Consider the following 16095-nt stretch of genomic DNA (forward strand, 5'->3'; position numbering starts at 1 on the left):
ACGTGAGGGAGGTGGTATCAGGCATGGAGTGCCGATCTCGATAGTCTCAGATCGAGATGTGCGTTTCACTTCCAGATTCTGGAAGAAGTTTCATGAGGAGTTGGGTACGAGGCTACATTTTAGTACCGCATACCACCCCCAGACAGATGGGCAGAGTGAGCGGACGATTCAGACGCTCGAGGACATGCTTCGGGCATGTGTGTTGGATTTCGGAGGGAGTTGGGACACATACTTGCCCTTGGCTGAGTTTTCCTATAACAACAGCCATCATTCGAGCATCGGTATGCCACCCTTTGAGCTGTTGTATGGGAGGAGGTGTCGGACTCCTATTTGTTGGGGTGAGGTCGGGCAGCGTGTGATGGGTAGTACAGAGATAGTACTTCAGACGACTGAGCAGATTCAGCAGGTCAGACAGAGGTTGTTGACCGCTCAGAGCCGCCAGAAGAGTTATGCGGACAGACGTCGCTTGGGGCTTGAGTTCCAGGTTGGTGATTTGGTACTCCTGAAGGTATCTCCTTGGAAAGGGGTGATCCGATTCAGGAAGAGGGGTAAGTTGGGACCTCGGTATATTGGTCCTTTCAGGGTGACTGCCAGGGTGGGCAGGGTAGCGTATTGTTTGGAGCTACGTACGGAGTTGAGCCAGATTCACGATACCTTCCACGTGTCTCAGTTGAGGAAGTGTATCGCTGATGAGTTGGCAGTGGTTCCGTTAGAGGACATTCAGGTGGATGCGAGCCTGAATCATGTTGAGAGACCGGTTGCGATTGTGGATCGAAGGATCAAGACTTTGAGAAACAAGGAGGTGCCATTGGTTCAAGTCCAGTGGCAACATCGGAAGGGTTCTGAAATGACCTGGGAGCCGGAGTTAGAGATGCGCGAGCAGTATCCAGAGTTATTTGTGGAGTGAGACTTCGAGGGCGAAGTCTGACTCTAGTGGGGGAGAATTGTAACATCCGGATTCCCAGGTATCTTAAATTATGTATTTTATTGAGTTTTGGAGAGAGACTCGGCGAGTAGGCGCTCAGACTCGCCGAGTAGAGTCGCGAATCTCCATCCGGGTTAATGACTGGACTCGGCGAGTCCATACGTGGACTCGGCGAGTCCACGCTGTTTAATGAAACCCTAATTTCTCGGGTTTGGGGACTATTTAAAGGCCCTTATGGCCGCCATTTGAGGTCACCAGTCATAGAGAGAAACCCTAGAGTGCTTGAGCGTTTTGGGAGAGGAAGGAAGCCATTTTTTTGACCTTGGGAGTGTTGTTTAGCAAGAAGAAGGAGGTACTAGCCAAGAGGAAGCATAGGAGATTGCTATTCTGTGGATTTGGAGCTAAGATCTTCACATTTGAGGTAGTAATTCGACTCCCCTTCTGTTCTTATGATGATCATATGGATTTAGGGTTTCTTAGACCCTTTGTTGCTTAGATTTGAAGCCCAAATTGTCCCTTATGATGAGGAGGCCTTGGATCTGGAACCGTAGAGGTCCAGAGAGCCTTATTCATTAAGCTTTTTGAATAACAATGGAGGCTATGACCTTGAGTTATGGTATTTGGGGCTAAATCATCATATATGATCAAATAGATGTTGTATGTGCATCAAGATGGAAACTTTACGTGGTTATTGGGTTTGGGAATGATAGATCTATTGGTTAGAGGACTGGATCTGACCTCAGGAAGTTGTTTGAGGATGTGCATGGAATGAACTCGCTGAGTCCATGAACGGACTCGACGAGTAGAGTCGGGTAGCCCCGCGACTCGCAATCTGTGATGACTCGTGGAGCATAGGGTTGACTCAGTGAGTCGGAGGGAATTAGAGGAATGGAGTTCAAGGCGGAACTCGCCGAGTCCATGAACAGACTCGGCGAGTTGAGTCGGGGTGACCCCGCGATTCATGCCAGGTGTCACCCGTCGAGTAAGGGGAAAGACTCGACGAGTCATGCGAGATCAGAAAGATAGTGGGCACGTGTAGACTCGCCGAGTCGCCCAAGTGCACTCGGCGAGTCGGGTCAAAGTTTGACCGTTGACCTTTATTGACTTTTAGGGTTTGGTCAACTTTAGGGTCTTTGAGCCATGAGAGGGGTAAAATGGTCTTTTACCCTTCTGAGAGTACTAAGAGGAGGAATAGTCTAGCCTTGAGAGATGTATTGATTCAGAGTGTTTATTTCATATGATTAGGCGGAGGCTAGACCCGACTTTACAGAGTTCGAGCTTTACCGAGTTAACCGAGGTGAGTCTTCTCACTATACTTTACCTAGAGTGGTAATTAGAGCTATGAGACAGAGTATTGTGTATGCTTTTGCATGATGTGATTTCTATGTGTTATATGCTATGTATGTTACAGAGTTTTCAGAGTTAGGACCGGAAGGTCCACAGAGTTAGGGTCAGAGGACCCATAGAGTTAGGGCCAGAGGGCCCACAGAGTTATGGGACTGGGGGTCCCACAGAGACACTTTGACCAGAGTGTCAAACAGAGTTATAGCCTCGAGTGGCTAATATGTGTTATGTGTGGTATTTTGGGGAACTCACTAGGCATTTATGCTTACAGTGTTGTGTTATGTGTCTCAGGTACCAGCGAGGATCGCGGGAAGGCGCCGGCTTGATCAGTACACACGCGGGGAGATTTTATTATGATCTTGGGAGATGATGTTATGTGATACAATGGTGTTTTTATAACAATTATGAATGAAAACGTGTTTTATAAAATGTGAAAAATTGTTTTGAAAATTTGGGTGTTACAGGGTAAAATGACCATTTTACCCCTGGTCAAAATCAATGCTTGGGTCAAAGTCAAAGTCAAGGTCAACTCCCAGTCAACCCAACTCATCGAGTTATCTCACAACTCGGCGAGTTCATGTACTTCTCAGACTCGTGGTCAACCGAGTCAACTCGTCGAGTCCTTTCCCAGACTCGTCGAGTTCTTCCTATCATAAAATCGTGACAAAACGACTTAACTCGTCGAGTCCCTCCTTGGACTCGTCGAGTTCTTCAGTTTCCAAGTCCTAATCTTGCCCAACTCGCTGAGTCATCTCCTAGACTCAACGGTTCACTGAAAACAAGAAAATGTTAGGGGACCACGACCCGACACGCCGAGTCGCATGAACAACTCGTCGATTCCCCCAATGTCAAATCCATACAGTCAATTCTAATCAATTCCAACACCTCCAACTCACAGATCTGGACTCCTTAGACTAGCATTACACGTAAAGTTGCTAACTTTACGTGCATGCATGGTGTTATGAAGCTAAAACACCCACCACAAGCTAAAAATGGACGTCTAAGTCATGGAATAGGGCCATGGCTGAATAAAGGTGTCAAATTTGTGCTTCCAAAGCTCAAGAGTACCCAGATCTGAAGTCCTTACATCACCAAGAATTCAAATCGCGAAAATGACCTTGGAAATGGCCCAAAAGTGACAATATGGAAGCTCAAATGAAGATCTAAGTGAATAGAAGCCAAAGTATAAGCTTTATACCTCTATCAAGACAAAAATGAATCCTAAGCTCTGGATATTCAGCCTTCCTCCTGTAACTCCAAGTCCTTGCTTCCTTCTTCTATCTTTAAATCACAAAAATGGCAAGAAAATAGCTCAAGATCACTCAGGGTTGATTAGGGTTTCGAGATTAGGGTTTGGAGGTGATAGAGGCTGGGGTGGAGGCCAGATATGATGATTAAATAGGGTGCAATCCCTAAATATTAGGGTTTCATCCTAGCCGTCCTACTCGTCGAGTCGAGTCTCCCGACTCGTCGAGTAGTTCACTTAAAACCCGCGCATACTCTGTCTTCTACTCGATGAGTTAGGGCCACCAACTCGTCGAGTAGCCCTTCCAAAATGAATAAATAAATAAGTTAAATGCATACCAGGAACCAGGCGTTACAATTCTCCCCCACTTATCTTAGACTTCATCCTCGAAGTCTGCTGCATCTGAAAACAACTCTGGTTAGTGCTCCATCATCTCCTCCTCGGGCTCCCAAGTCCACTCCGGGCCCTTGCGGTGCTGTCATTGCACCTTTACCAACTCCACCCTCATGTTCCTCAAATCCTTCGACTTCCTGTCAAGGATAGCTACTGGTCGCTCAATGTAGTTCAGGCTGTCATCAACCTGAATATCCTCAAGGGGTACAATTGCTGAATCATCCACTAAGCACTTCTGTAACTGGGAAACATGGAAAGTGTTGTGGATTTGGCTGAGCTCTGCTAGAATATCTAACCGGTAAGCAACCCGACCCACTCGGGCCAAAACCCTAAACAGACCGATGTATTTGGGGCCCAGCTTACCCCTCTTCCAGAACCGGATGACACCTTTCCAAGGTGACACCTTCAGGAGGACCATGTCGCCCACCTGGAACTCTAAATCTGAACGTCTCTTGTCGGCGTAGCTCTTCTGCCAACTCTGAGCAGTCTGGAGCCTGCTCCGGACCTGCTGGATCTGCTCTGTAGTCTTGAGTACTACTTCAGTACTCCCCATGACTCTCTGACCGACCTCACCCCAACAGATTGGGGTCCTACACTTCCTCCCGTAGAACATCTCGAAGGGAGGTCGGTCTATGCTGGCGTGGTAACTGTTGTTATACAAAAATTCCGCTAACGGAAGATACGTATCCCAACTGCCACCGAAATCCAAAACACATGCGCGCAGCATGTCCTAGAGAGTTTGTACCGTCCTCTCGTTGTGTCCGTCCGTCTGAGGGTGGAAAGCGGTACTGAAGTGGAGACGAGTACCCATCTCCTCGTGAAACCGCTTCCAAAATCTGGAAGTGAAACGGACATCTCGGTCTGACACCACCAAGACAGGAACTCCATGTCATGCCACTATCTCACGCACATATATCTCGGCCAGCTTCTCGGCTGATATGCTCTCCTGGATCATGATAAAACGAGCACTCTTGGTCAACCGATCCACGATGACCCATATCGAATCTACTCCATGTGCGGTTATGGGAAGCTTGGTAATGAAATCCATGGTAATATCCTCCTATTTCCACACGGGAATGTCTAGCGACTACATCTTGTTGTGTGGTCTCTGGTGATCAGCCTTGACCTTCCTGCAGTTCAAGCACCTCTCTACATACCACGCTACGTCCCGCTTCATGCACGACCACCAGTAATCAGGGAGAAGATCCCAATACATCTTCGTCGCCCCAGGATGGATGGAGAACCTCGACTTATGGGCCTCATCCATCAGAACCTGCCATACTCCGCCCCAGTACGGAACCTAGACCCTCCCATTCAGGGTCAACAACCCTCGGCTATCATAATCAAATGAGGCCACTCGGCCTACAATCCTCTCACACTTCTGGCGCTCTTCCTTCAGGCCCGCAACCTGCGCCTCTCTAATCTGCTCCAACAGTGGAGTGATCACTGTCATCCTTAAACATACTATCTAATCGGAGCCGCTACCGCCTTGCGGCTCAGGGCGTCGTCCACCACATTGGCCTTGCCCGAGTGGTAAAGGATCTCACAGTCATAATCCTTCACCACATCTAACCACCGACTCTGCCTCATGTTCAAATTCGGTTGATCCATGAGGTACCTCAAATTCTTGTGGTCCGTGTAAATGGTACAACGGAACCCATAAAGGTAATGTCGCCAAATATTGAGGGCGAACACTACAGCCCCTAGCTTTAAATCATGCGTCAGATAATTAGCCTCGTGAGGCTTCAACTGCCTCGACGCGTAGGCCGTCAGATGACCCATCTGCATCAGAACTGCACCCATGCCCGTAATCGACGCGTCACAATAAACTATGAAGTCATCAACTCCCTCGGGTAGAGTCAAAATCGGTGCCTCGCATAACCGCTGTCTGAGAGTCTCGAAGGCTGCCTGCTGCTCAGGCCCCCAGCGGAATGTCACCGAATTCTTGGTCAATCGGGTCAAGGGAACGACGATCTTGGAGAAATCCTGGATGAATCTCCGGTAATAACCCGCTAGACCAAGGAAACTCTGAATCTCAGTTGGAGACCTCGGAACCTCCCACTGCATCACAGCCTCTATCTTGGTCGAATCGACCAGAATACCCTTCTGGTTGACAAGATGCCCTAGAAACTACACCTCGCGCAACCAGAAGTCAAACTTGGATAACTTTGCGAAAAGTCTCTCCCTCCTCAGTGTCTCCAGCACATCCCTCATGTGCTCCTCATGCTGCTCCTGAGACTTGGAATAGACCAAGATATCATCGATGAAGACTATCACTGACCGATCCAACATCGGTCTGCACACGCTGTTCATGAGGTCCATGAACGCGGCTGGAGCATTGGTGAGCCCGAACGACATCACCACGAACTCATAGTGCCCATAGGGAGTCCTAAAAGCTGTCTTCTGGACATCCTTGTCCCTGACTCGCATCTGGTGATAACTTGACCGTAGATCAATCTTGGAGAACCAAGATGCTCCCTGAAGCTGGTCAAACAAATCATCTATCCTCGGGAGTGGGTAACGGTTCTTCACCATCACCTTTTTTAGCTCCCGGTAGTCTATACACATGCGATGTGACCCGTCCTTCTTCTTCACAAACAGGATCGGGGCTCCCCATGGAGAACTGCTCGGTCTGATGAATCCCTTGTCTAGCAGCTCTTGCAGCTGCGTAGACAACTCCTGCATCTCGGGAGGAGCCAACCGATACGGTGCCTTGGCTATCGGAGCCGCATCAGGGACTAGGTTAATCCTGAACTCGACCTGCCTTTCCAGAGGTACCCTAGGAAAATCCTTTGGGAACATATATGGGTACTCTCGTACAACCGGTACGTCATGCACTATCGCCTTACCCTTATCCCGGGTATCCATAACATAGGCGATATAACATGCGCACCCCTGCTGAAGGTAGCGCCTAGCTCACGCTGCTAAACATAGAGTCAACCCATGTTGCGGCCTCTCGCCCTGAATCACTAACCCTCCCCCACTAGGGGTCCAAACTTTCACTAGCTGCTGCTCGCAGTCGATCACTGCCCCATTGGGGCTCAGCCAATCCATACCAACTATAACCTTATTCCCTCTCAGGGGAATAGGGACTAGATCCACTAAAAACTGCTCATCAAACAACGACATCGTACATCCACGGTAAACCCTCGCGGATCGTACCATCCTATCATCTGCTATCTCGACGTCCAATGGACACTCTCACTCCCCCGGAGCTCCAACGAATCGCTTGCTAAGTGCGAGCGACACAAAAGATCGGGTAGCCCCCGAATCAAACAATACCAGAGCAGATATACCGTTCACTAAGAACGATCCTATAATAAAACACATAAACATGAGCGACAATCAATATAAATAAAGAGATAAGGAGAGAATACATACCAGTCACAACATCGGGAGCCGCACATGCCTCCTCTGCAGTTAGCTGAAAAGCCTTGTTCCTCGCTGTGGGCGCCTCTGCCCGGCCCTGATGGCCATCTGTAATCCTCAACGTGGCATGAGCGGGTGCCGCCACCTGTCCTGCTGCTGCCAGACTCGGACACTGGGCCATCTTGTGGTGCCTCTGATTGCACTGGAAGCAAATCAGATCTGAAAGTGTTGTGGTGGTAGTGGTAGCTATACAATCCCTACTCATATGACCAGTTCGACCGCACTTGAAGCAGTCCAAACTCCCCGCCTTGCACGCCCCCTCGTGCATCTTGCCGCACTTGCTACACCGGCTGCGGCCCTGCTGGCTCCTCGATCTGTGATTTGATACCTTGGGCTTCTTGCCCGCACTCACTGTCTGCACCCCTCGAGTTTCCTCTTCCTCTCCTTCTCCAAGTCTAGCTCCCTTTCCCGAGCTCTCACAATCATATCTTCCAGCGTCTTGCAGCTGGAACGACTCACTAACTGTCGTTATTCGCTCCTCAACATCTCATGATATCGAGCCTTTTTCATCTCCTCGTCCGCCACGTACTGCAGAACAAGAAGGGCCCTCTCCCTAAACTTGGCGGTGATCTCCGCTACAGTCTCTGTCGTCTGCTCAAGATCCTGGACTCCCTCGCTAGCTGTTGCACCTCAATCACAGGTGCAAACTCGGCCCTGAACCTGGACGAGAAATCACTCCAGGTCATATCATCTAGAACTGTATCATCCCCAATGGCTCTCCCAACCTCCTCCCACCAGTCATGTGCCCTGTCCTTCAGAATACAGGACACAAGTCTAACCTTGTCCCCCGCGGGACATCTGCTGGTGCGGAATGCGTTGGCGACATCCGCCAACCATCTGGTACTCGCAATGGGATCCCGAGCCCCATGGTAATCGGGAGCTCCACAAGCCCTGAACTCCCTGAAATTCAGTGTGCGCGACCCCATCATGGCCACCACCTCAGTGCGGAAAGCGCTCTGCTTCTCATCCAGAAGCTCTAAAATACCCTCCTTGACCGAACCAAAGATCACATGAGTCTGCTCTAAAATGCTGCGCGTGATCTCAGACGAAATAAACTCCCTCGTCTGCTCATCCTTCTGCTCGGTTCCAGAGCCCGAGCCTGATCCATCACCAGTGCCTAAAGTGCCAATCGGCCTAGTGCGTAGCATCACCATACTGAAAATACACCATAATAAACATTAGTATACTCATCATATCTCGAGGGATCTAACATACTACAAGTTTCCTGGATTCATCTCAGCCTTCCTTGATTCGAGTACGGATCCTATGCTTCAGTAGTACAGGCCCATACTACCTTCCACATCTATCTGTACTTTCCTCAAGAACCGTCTCGACTCCACTAAGTCCCTTCTACTACTACTGCTGATCTCATGCTAAACTCATCCTAGGCTTGCCCTAGGGTAATCACCAACCCACTCTCCACTATCAGCTGCATAAGAAATCCCTGCTATCTCCCCTAACTAGCTCGTGGATACTATTACATATCACTAATACTAGATAATTCTTCTAATGAGAGATCCTACCCTACAACGGTTGGATTCAAACAAGAGTTGCGCAATAGAGCTAGACCTAACCTTCTGAAATTATTTAATCCTTGCACTATGTAACTTAACATATTCATTTACTAGTTAATAAGAGATAACTATAACTCTTAAAAGCAGAAAGCAAGCAACATTCGAGCATCGAGTACACATAATCAAGCATATCACATTCAGGCCATCACTGACTAATCTGTACTAGCATGCAGATCATAAAGCTGAGATACACATAACAGGCACATATGACATCCTTCCTAGATCCTTAGTCCTAATCTAGCATGCAATTCTCATAAACATATCATAACATAACTTGTATGGGTAATTTGGGAGTACTTACTTCAGCTCGGCTGATTGCATGCACACATTTTTTTCTCTTTTCAAAGTTCTTTTCTCTTTTTTAAAAATTCTTTTGTAAAAATGATTTTCTTTTGAAAATTTTCATACCATGTCCTTAGTTTGAGTTCAGACACACCCGAGAGTGTGCCCGAATCCCTCAAACCAAGGCTCTGATACCAACTTGAAACATCCCAAAAATACAGTCCAAAAATTTATTTTTAAAATCATTTACGAAAAACCATAATCCATCAATATCATAATAAAATCACAAATCATGTATCTCAAACATCATGTCAAATATTGTATCAAAATTATATGAGAAATATATTTTAATTCTAAACATCCCAGACTAGAATTGTAGTGTGTGTCATGCGATCATCCCGAGCCCTTCCCCTTGCTAGTGGAAGTACCTGAAACCAAAACTGAAAACTGTAAGCACGAAGCTTAGTGAGTCTCCCCAACTACCACATACCATACATGTGACATCCCCATTTTCACGGCCAGAAAAGACCGATTTTGTTTATGCTTTATAAAATCAGAGTTCTTCTTTTAATAAAAATGTTGCGGAATTTGTTCCCAGAAAAACATGATAAATACGTTTTCAAAACATTTTCGAAGAAATATATTTTTATTCATTTTAAAACATTGGGATGTCATCGTCAATACAGAAACATAAGCATAAACAGAACTTACATTCATTATCACTAGTGATCTACACCTCTTTAATCTCTCAGTGTAATGTAACTTTGTATCGGCACCTGTGATTCAAATAAGCTTGAGTGGGTCAGGTTGGGAAACTTGTTGAGTACATAGGGTTTTCAACCCACAATAATATAATTATTATGTTTAAACATCAAACAATCAACCCAATTACCTATCCCCGTTATCTTCTTTACTCTTAAGGATCTACCCTAAGAATTAGCTATTCCTCGTTCATTCATTCCTAAGGATCATCCTAAGGAATCGGAACGAAATCCATCGTTTTCAGGGTTTACTCAACAGGCACTAAGTCGCATAGTCGCCAGGGTTTAGGCACCAAGTCTGCATGGTCGCCCGGGTTTAGGCACCAAGTCTGCATGATCGTCGGGGTTTAGGCACTAACTTTGCATAGTCGCCAGGGTTAGGAACCAAGTCTGCATGATCATCGGGGTTTAGTCACTAAGTCTGCATAGTCGCCAGGGTTAGGCACCAAGTCTGCATGATCGTCGGGGTTTAGGCACTAAGTCTGCATAGTCGCCAGGTTAGGCACCAAGTCTGCATGATCGTTGGGGTTTAGGCACTAAGTCTGTATAGTCACCAAGGTTTAGAGTACACCGGGTGAACACATCGTCCACAACACCTACATGTTGCGAGCCTGCTAGTGTTTGTAACGCCCGTAGATCCGGGCTAGTCAATTTAGAGATAATAGGGGTCGAAAACGACTTTTCGACAAAAGATTATTTAGAATAATTAATCTTAACCAAGTCGTAGAATATGTCTCAAGGTTTCCGTACATATAAAGAACGTCGAAATCCGAGTTATAACGAAGAAGTTATGACCCGTCAAAGTTTTACGGCAAAACCGGCACGGCACCGGGAAGCGTAAATAGTGAATTTACGATAGAGCGACTTTTTAGCCTTAGTGATCTAAACAAAAGTTGTAGTATATGTTAAACCGAGAACATACAAAAAAAGAACGCCCAAATCTGACTTCGTATGAGGAAGTTATGATTTTTCTAAGATTTGGCATAGCAGTGCACGGCCCGAAACTCGAATTTTAGTTCGAGCGGTTTTTGGCTTACGCAACTACTTCACGACTTGCTCTTCGGATATCTGTCCTCATTCCTGATTCCTTGCATTGTCAGCTGCCTCATCAAGGATCATATGGAATGTTCTTGCTTTCGGCCTTGGCGGCACATTTGGCTTTATAGCCCCTCCTCTCTTTGGGTAGTCTTGCTTGAAGTGACCTTCCTCGTTACATTCGTAACATACCCTTTTGTTGAATGTACACTCGTTGGCGTAATGCCCATGCTTTCCACACTTGAAACAAGTCACCTCCTCACCGCATTTTCCAGAGTGTTTCTTTTTGCACTTCTCGCACCATCTTGCTTCACTTCCTCTTCCTCCTCCAGACTTCAGGAATTTGGTCTCCTTGTTGGACCTTGAAGATCCTTCAAACTTCCTCTTTTCTCCTGCCTTGTCTTTTTCTAGACCCCTTTCTCTTATCTGGGTCTCTACATTCTTAGCTGCTCTAACAGCTGTTTTCAAGGTAGTTGCCATTTTGACCATTGGGCCAAAGTCTGTGGGAAGTCCGTTAGCAAACCTATCAATCTTGGAGATTTCAGTAGGCACCAAGTAGGGGAATAGCCTCATCCTCTCGGTGAACGCGGTGGTATACTGATCAACACTCATCTTCCCTTTCTTCAGGTTCTGAAACTCGTTGTTTAGGTCTATCAGATCTATCTCTGAGCAGTACTGCATCTTCAACTGTTCCACGAACTCTTCCCATGACATCCTTAGGGCTTCTCCTCGTGGCATCGTATCTGCCAATAGCTTCCACCAGCTCAAGACTCCAGTTTTCAGCTGTCTTACTGCGAAGACGGTCTTCTGTTTCTCGCTACAGTTGCAGCTCTCAAACACCATCTCCATCTCGGAGATCCAATCCATAATCTCAACTGGCTTCGGGCTTCCGGAAAGACTTGGTGGCTTGGCACCCAAGAAGTTCTTATACATTCGTCCATCCTTGTCGTTTCCCCTCTTCGGGCCATTCCTTCGTTCTCCTTGAGTCCCAACTTGACTCACAGGACGGCTATTGTTCCCTTCCTCCGATTGCTCGGGAATCAGCTCAGGTTGTTCAACGGGAATGGTAGGCTCATCCTTATTTTCGAGGAACATCTGCCTCATCTCTTCCCTTTGTTCAGCCAACATAGCCCGTATCATGGCTTGTACTCCAGCCATTGTGATTGGCTCGGGTGTGGCTACCACAACAGGTATTTGCTCAGTCATTGGGGGCTGTTGATTTCTATTCGCGTTTTCACTTCGGGTTCTTTCCATCTTGATCTATACACCGAATACGGTGAATTTAGATCCTTATTTAGGATAGACGTTTAAATCATCCTTATCTCTCCGAAACGTTTACATGGTAGTTCTAATATCATAATCGTACGTTTAGAATCCTAAACACATAAGGTTTCCAGATCCGGTCGGCAACAGACCATAGATCCGATCAAACGATAGTATAAAGCATCACAAATCATTTAGCACATAATAGCATGTTAGGCATTTTCCCTAAATAAGCTAGTGCTTGTGTCTATTCAGGTGTGTTACCTAAATTTTATTAGACACACTCCTCACAATCATCGCTTAGCATCCTAAGTTTAAGTCTAGAAATTTCCTACAAATTCCTAGTTCGCTTAAACTAATGCTCTGAAACCAACTGTGACATCCCCATTTTTCACGGCCAGAAAAGACCGATTTTTTTTATGCTTTTATGAAAATCAGAGTACTTCTTTTAATAAAAATCTTGCGGAATTTGTTCCCAGAAAAACATGATAAATACGTTATCAAAGCATTTCTGAAGAAATGTATTTTTATTCATTTTAAAACATTTGGGATGTCATCGTCAATACAGAAACATAAGCATAAACAGAACTTACATTCATTATCACTAGTGATTTATATCTCCTTAATCTCTCAGTGTAATGTAACTTCATATCAACACCTGTAATACAAATAAACTGAGTGGGTCAGGTTGGGAAACCTGGTGAGTACATAGGGTTTTCAACCCACAATAATATAATTATTATGTTTAATCATCAAACAGCTAACCCAATTACTCATCCCCATTATCTTCTTTATTCTTAAGGATTATCTTCTTTATTCTTAAGGATCTACCCTAAGAATCAGCTATTTCTTGTTCATTCATTCCTAAGGATTATCCTAAGGAATAGGTACGAATTTCATCATTGCTAATGACACATCTGTCAGGCACAACTGCTAATATTATCACTTAGGCGCATCTGCCAGAATTGTGACATTCTTTATGGGGCGCATCTGCCGATATAGTCCTTTAGGCGCATCTGTCGGGGTTATGAGGTTCTCTATTAGGTGCTTCTGCCGGTAGAGTCCTTTAGGCGCATCTGCCAGGGTTATCTCGTTTATTGACAATATTGTTTTCGAGAGTCCACTCGCAATACAGGTCAATGGGTTTTTAGAGTACACCGGTGAACACATCGTTCACAACACCTACAGGTTGCGAGCCTGCTAGTGTTCCACTGGACTGTCTAGAATAGTCCGTGGTTGTCATCCATACTCTGCTAGATGACAGGGCCAGCATTTGGGTAAAAGGCTTCTCACATCGTCCACCTATCACCCTCACCTCATGGTCTATTTCACCTCTCACCTCATCATCCGACTCATATTTCATCTACCCATGTTTTACCCAACATATTTTGTAGATATAAAATACATATACAGTTTAAATCATTTAAAGCATGTATGAAATCGTTCATCCAGCATAGACAGCAAGTATTCATACGATATGCACACATAGCACGTAATTTATATTAAAATACTTCATATCTATGTGTAAGATGAAAGTAACTATGCACTCACTTGTTAAGGTGGTGATTCCGAACTCAGACAGCGCTTCGCTTCTTAAAAATAATTTCCTTCCACGAAACCTACTATTATTACCACTAGATTTTAGTCTAATACTTACCGTGACTAATTATTTGTCTTATTATTATTATTATTAGTATTATTATTATTATTATTATTATTATTATTATTATTATTATATAAGCGTTTAAACAATATTTTCCAATGTACAGACAGGGGTCAGACATAAAACACCGGAGGGCAGGACCATTTTGACATATAGCACTTCTGAAATCCAACAACCCTATGCGACCCTTTAAACCAGATTCTCCGTACCGCGAGTAGTTAAAAAGATATTATAACGACACTTATATAAGTCATAATAATTGCCCAAATATTTATTATAAGTTCATAATAACAATACTAATTTTAAATATAAGCTATATTAAAATAGGGTAACCATAACTTACTTACAAGGGGGTTTTAGCTAGGAGTCGGGCTCTGCAGTGGCAGAACTTCGTCGCTGAATCTTTCTAGGAAAGATTCGTGCAGCGCTTCAGCGCTCACCTTACTATACTAAAACTACAGAAAGAGAAGTCGAATCACGAGGGACCGAAATGTTCGGGGGATAAGAAGATAAAGGCGTTTGAATCAAGAGAATGATGCAAGAAATATGAGAGCCCAAGGTTCTTATTTATAGTAATTGAATTTTCAAAAACTACCCTCCATAGTTACTTAATGACCTTATAGTTATATAAATGACTAAACATCCATTTATAATACTATTTTAAATAGATTTAATGATATTTGTACTAAACTAATGTCGAAAGTACTCAACACTAGTCTTATAACGACCGCATCGCCGATACCTTTCTAACGATATATACATATGTATATGTATGTATACGTATATATGATTTACACTTTATTTTAATACGTAAATGTGTTATTAAAAATTATAACTCGTTCATACAAACTCCGTTTTTGACGTTCTTTATATCCACGCGTAGCTATCGACGAGATCTACAACTTTCGTTTAGACTCCGTCGGCTAATTTTGAATTTATATTTTTGTCCATTTTTTTATAAAATTAAATGATTTTGCTAAAATCATAACTCTCTCGTACGGACTCCGTTTTTGGCATTCTTTTTCTCAAAATTCCTATTTTAAGGAGTACTACGATTTTCATTTTGGTCGCATTAGCTAAAAGTCAACCATTCTCTTCGTAGCTTTTTACGTCATACATTCTGATGCAACATCGGCAGTGCAAAGTCGACCTCCGGCGAGGCTTCTGGTCTTCTGCTGCTGCGGAGATCTGGACATCACAGTGCAAAGTCGTTAGAGCCGTCCCAGGGACTGTGCCCCGGGAGCGGACTCCGACGGTCAAGTTAGATCAATTGAAAGATCTAAGATGGTCCTCCATAGCTGGAGAGAACCATCTTGGTGCTAGTGGTGGTGTATGATGGCTGACGGCGGCGGATGGCGGCTGAGCCACCCGGCCGGAGTATAGTGGTGGCTGAGCCATGGGGGAGATCCCCTTCCATGGAGGAGATACTATTCATTATATAGGGGGCAATTAGGTCAGGCCTTGGGCCAGCCCAATTCAGGCCTAACTAGCAAGGAGCTGGGCGAGGCCGCCCGGAGGCGCCGGGCGAGGCTGGCGGGCGCGCACCAGGCAAGGCTGGCGGGCGCGCACCAGGAAAGGTTGGCAAGGGAGCGCCAAGCCAGGGAGCGCCATGCTGGGCCGGCAGGAGAGTCCCCAGCAGGGCTGGCAAGGGAGAGCCAGGCCGGGCCGGCGGGAGAGTCCTCAGCAAGGCTGGCAAGGGAGCGCCAAGCCAGGGAGCGCCAGGCTGGGCCGACAGGAGAGTCCCCAGCAGGGCTGGCAAGGGAGCGCCAAGCCAGGGAGCGCCAGGCTGGGCCGGCAGGAGAGTCCCCAGCAGGGCTGGCAATGGAGAGTCAGGCCGGGCCGGCGGGAGAGTCCTCAGCAAGGCTGGCAAGGGATTCCCCAACAAGGCTGGAAAAGGAGCGCCAGGTCAGGCTGGCGCGCCGGATCTGTCTAGGCCATGCTAGTGGACCATATATCATCAAGTCCCCCTAGTCTGGTGTTATTGGTACGCGGCCAATGACATCGAACTGGAACTAGTCATATAAACTGTGCGTCGTCAAGTCCCCCTAGTCTGATGCGATTGGGTTGATAACAATCGGATCGAACTAGATAAAGCACCAAAGCATTTAAATAATAGAGATAATGACCAAACCTCGCCCACGAGAGCCGTGGGGTTGTGCGATGAGCCAAACACTTCTTAT

The 16095-nt window shown here is 45.9% G+C and overlaps 1 long non-coding RNA gene across 1 annotated transcript; it reads left to right on the forward strand.

The window, feature by feature from the left end:
• The first annotated feature begins 975 nt into the window (after nt 1-975).
• On the forward strand, nt 976-2650 carry LOC145156852 (uncharacterized). The gene is made up of 3 exons (XR_013736944.1): nt 976-1346; nt 2171-2222; nt 2561-2650. It is a non-coding gene; the product is annotated as an uncharacterized LOC145156852 (long non-coding RNA).
• The last annotated feature ends 13445 nt before the right edge of the window (nt 2651-16095 follow it).

This window comes from Lactuca virosa, chromosome 2 (genome assembly GCF_052849685.1).
Source record: "Lactuca virosa cultivar CGN04683 chromosome 2, Lactuca_virosa_CGN04683_v6, whole genome shotgun sequence".
Taxonomy (NCBI): Eukaryota; Viridiplantae; Streptophyta; class Magnoliopsida; order Asterales; family Asteraceae; genus Lactuca; species Lactuca virosa.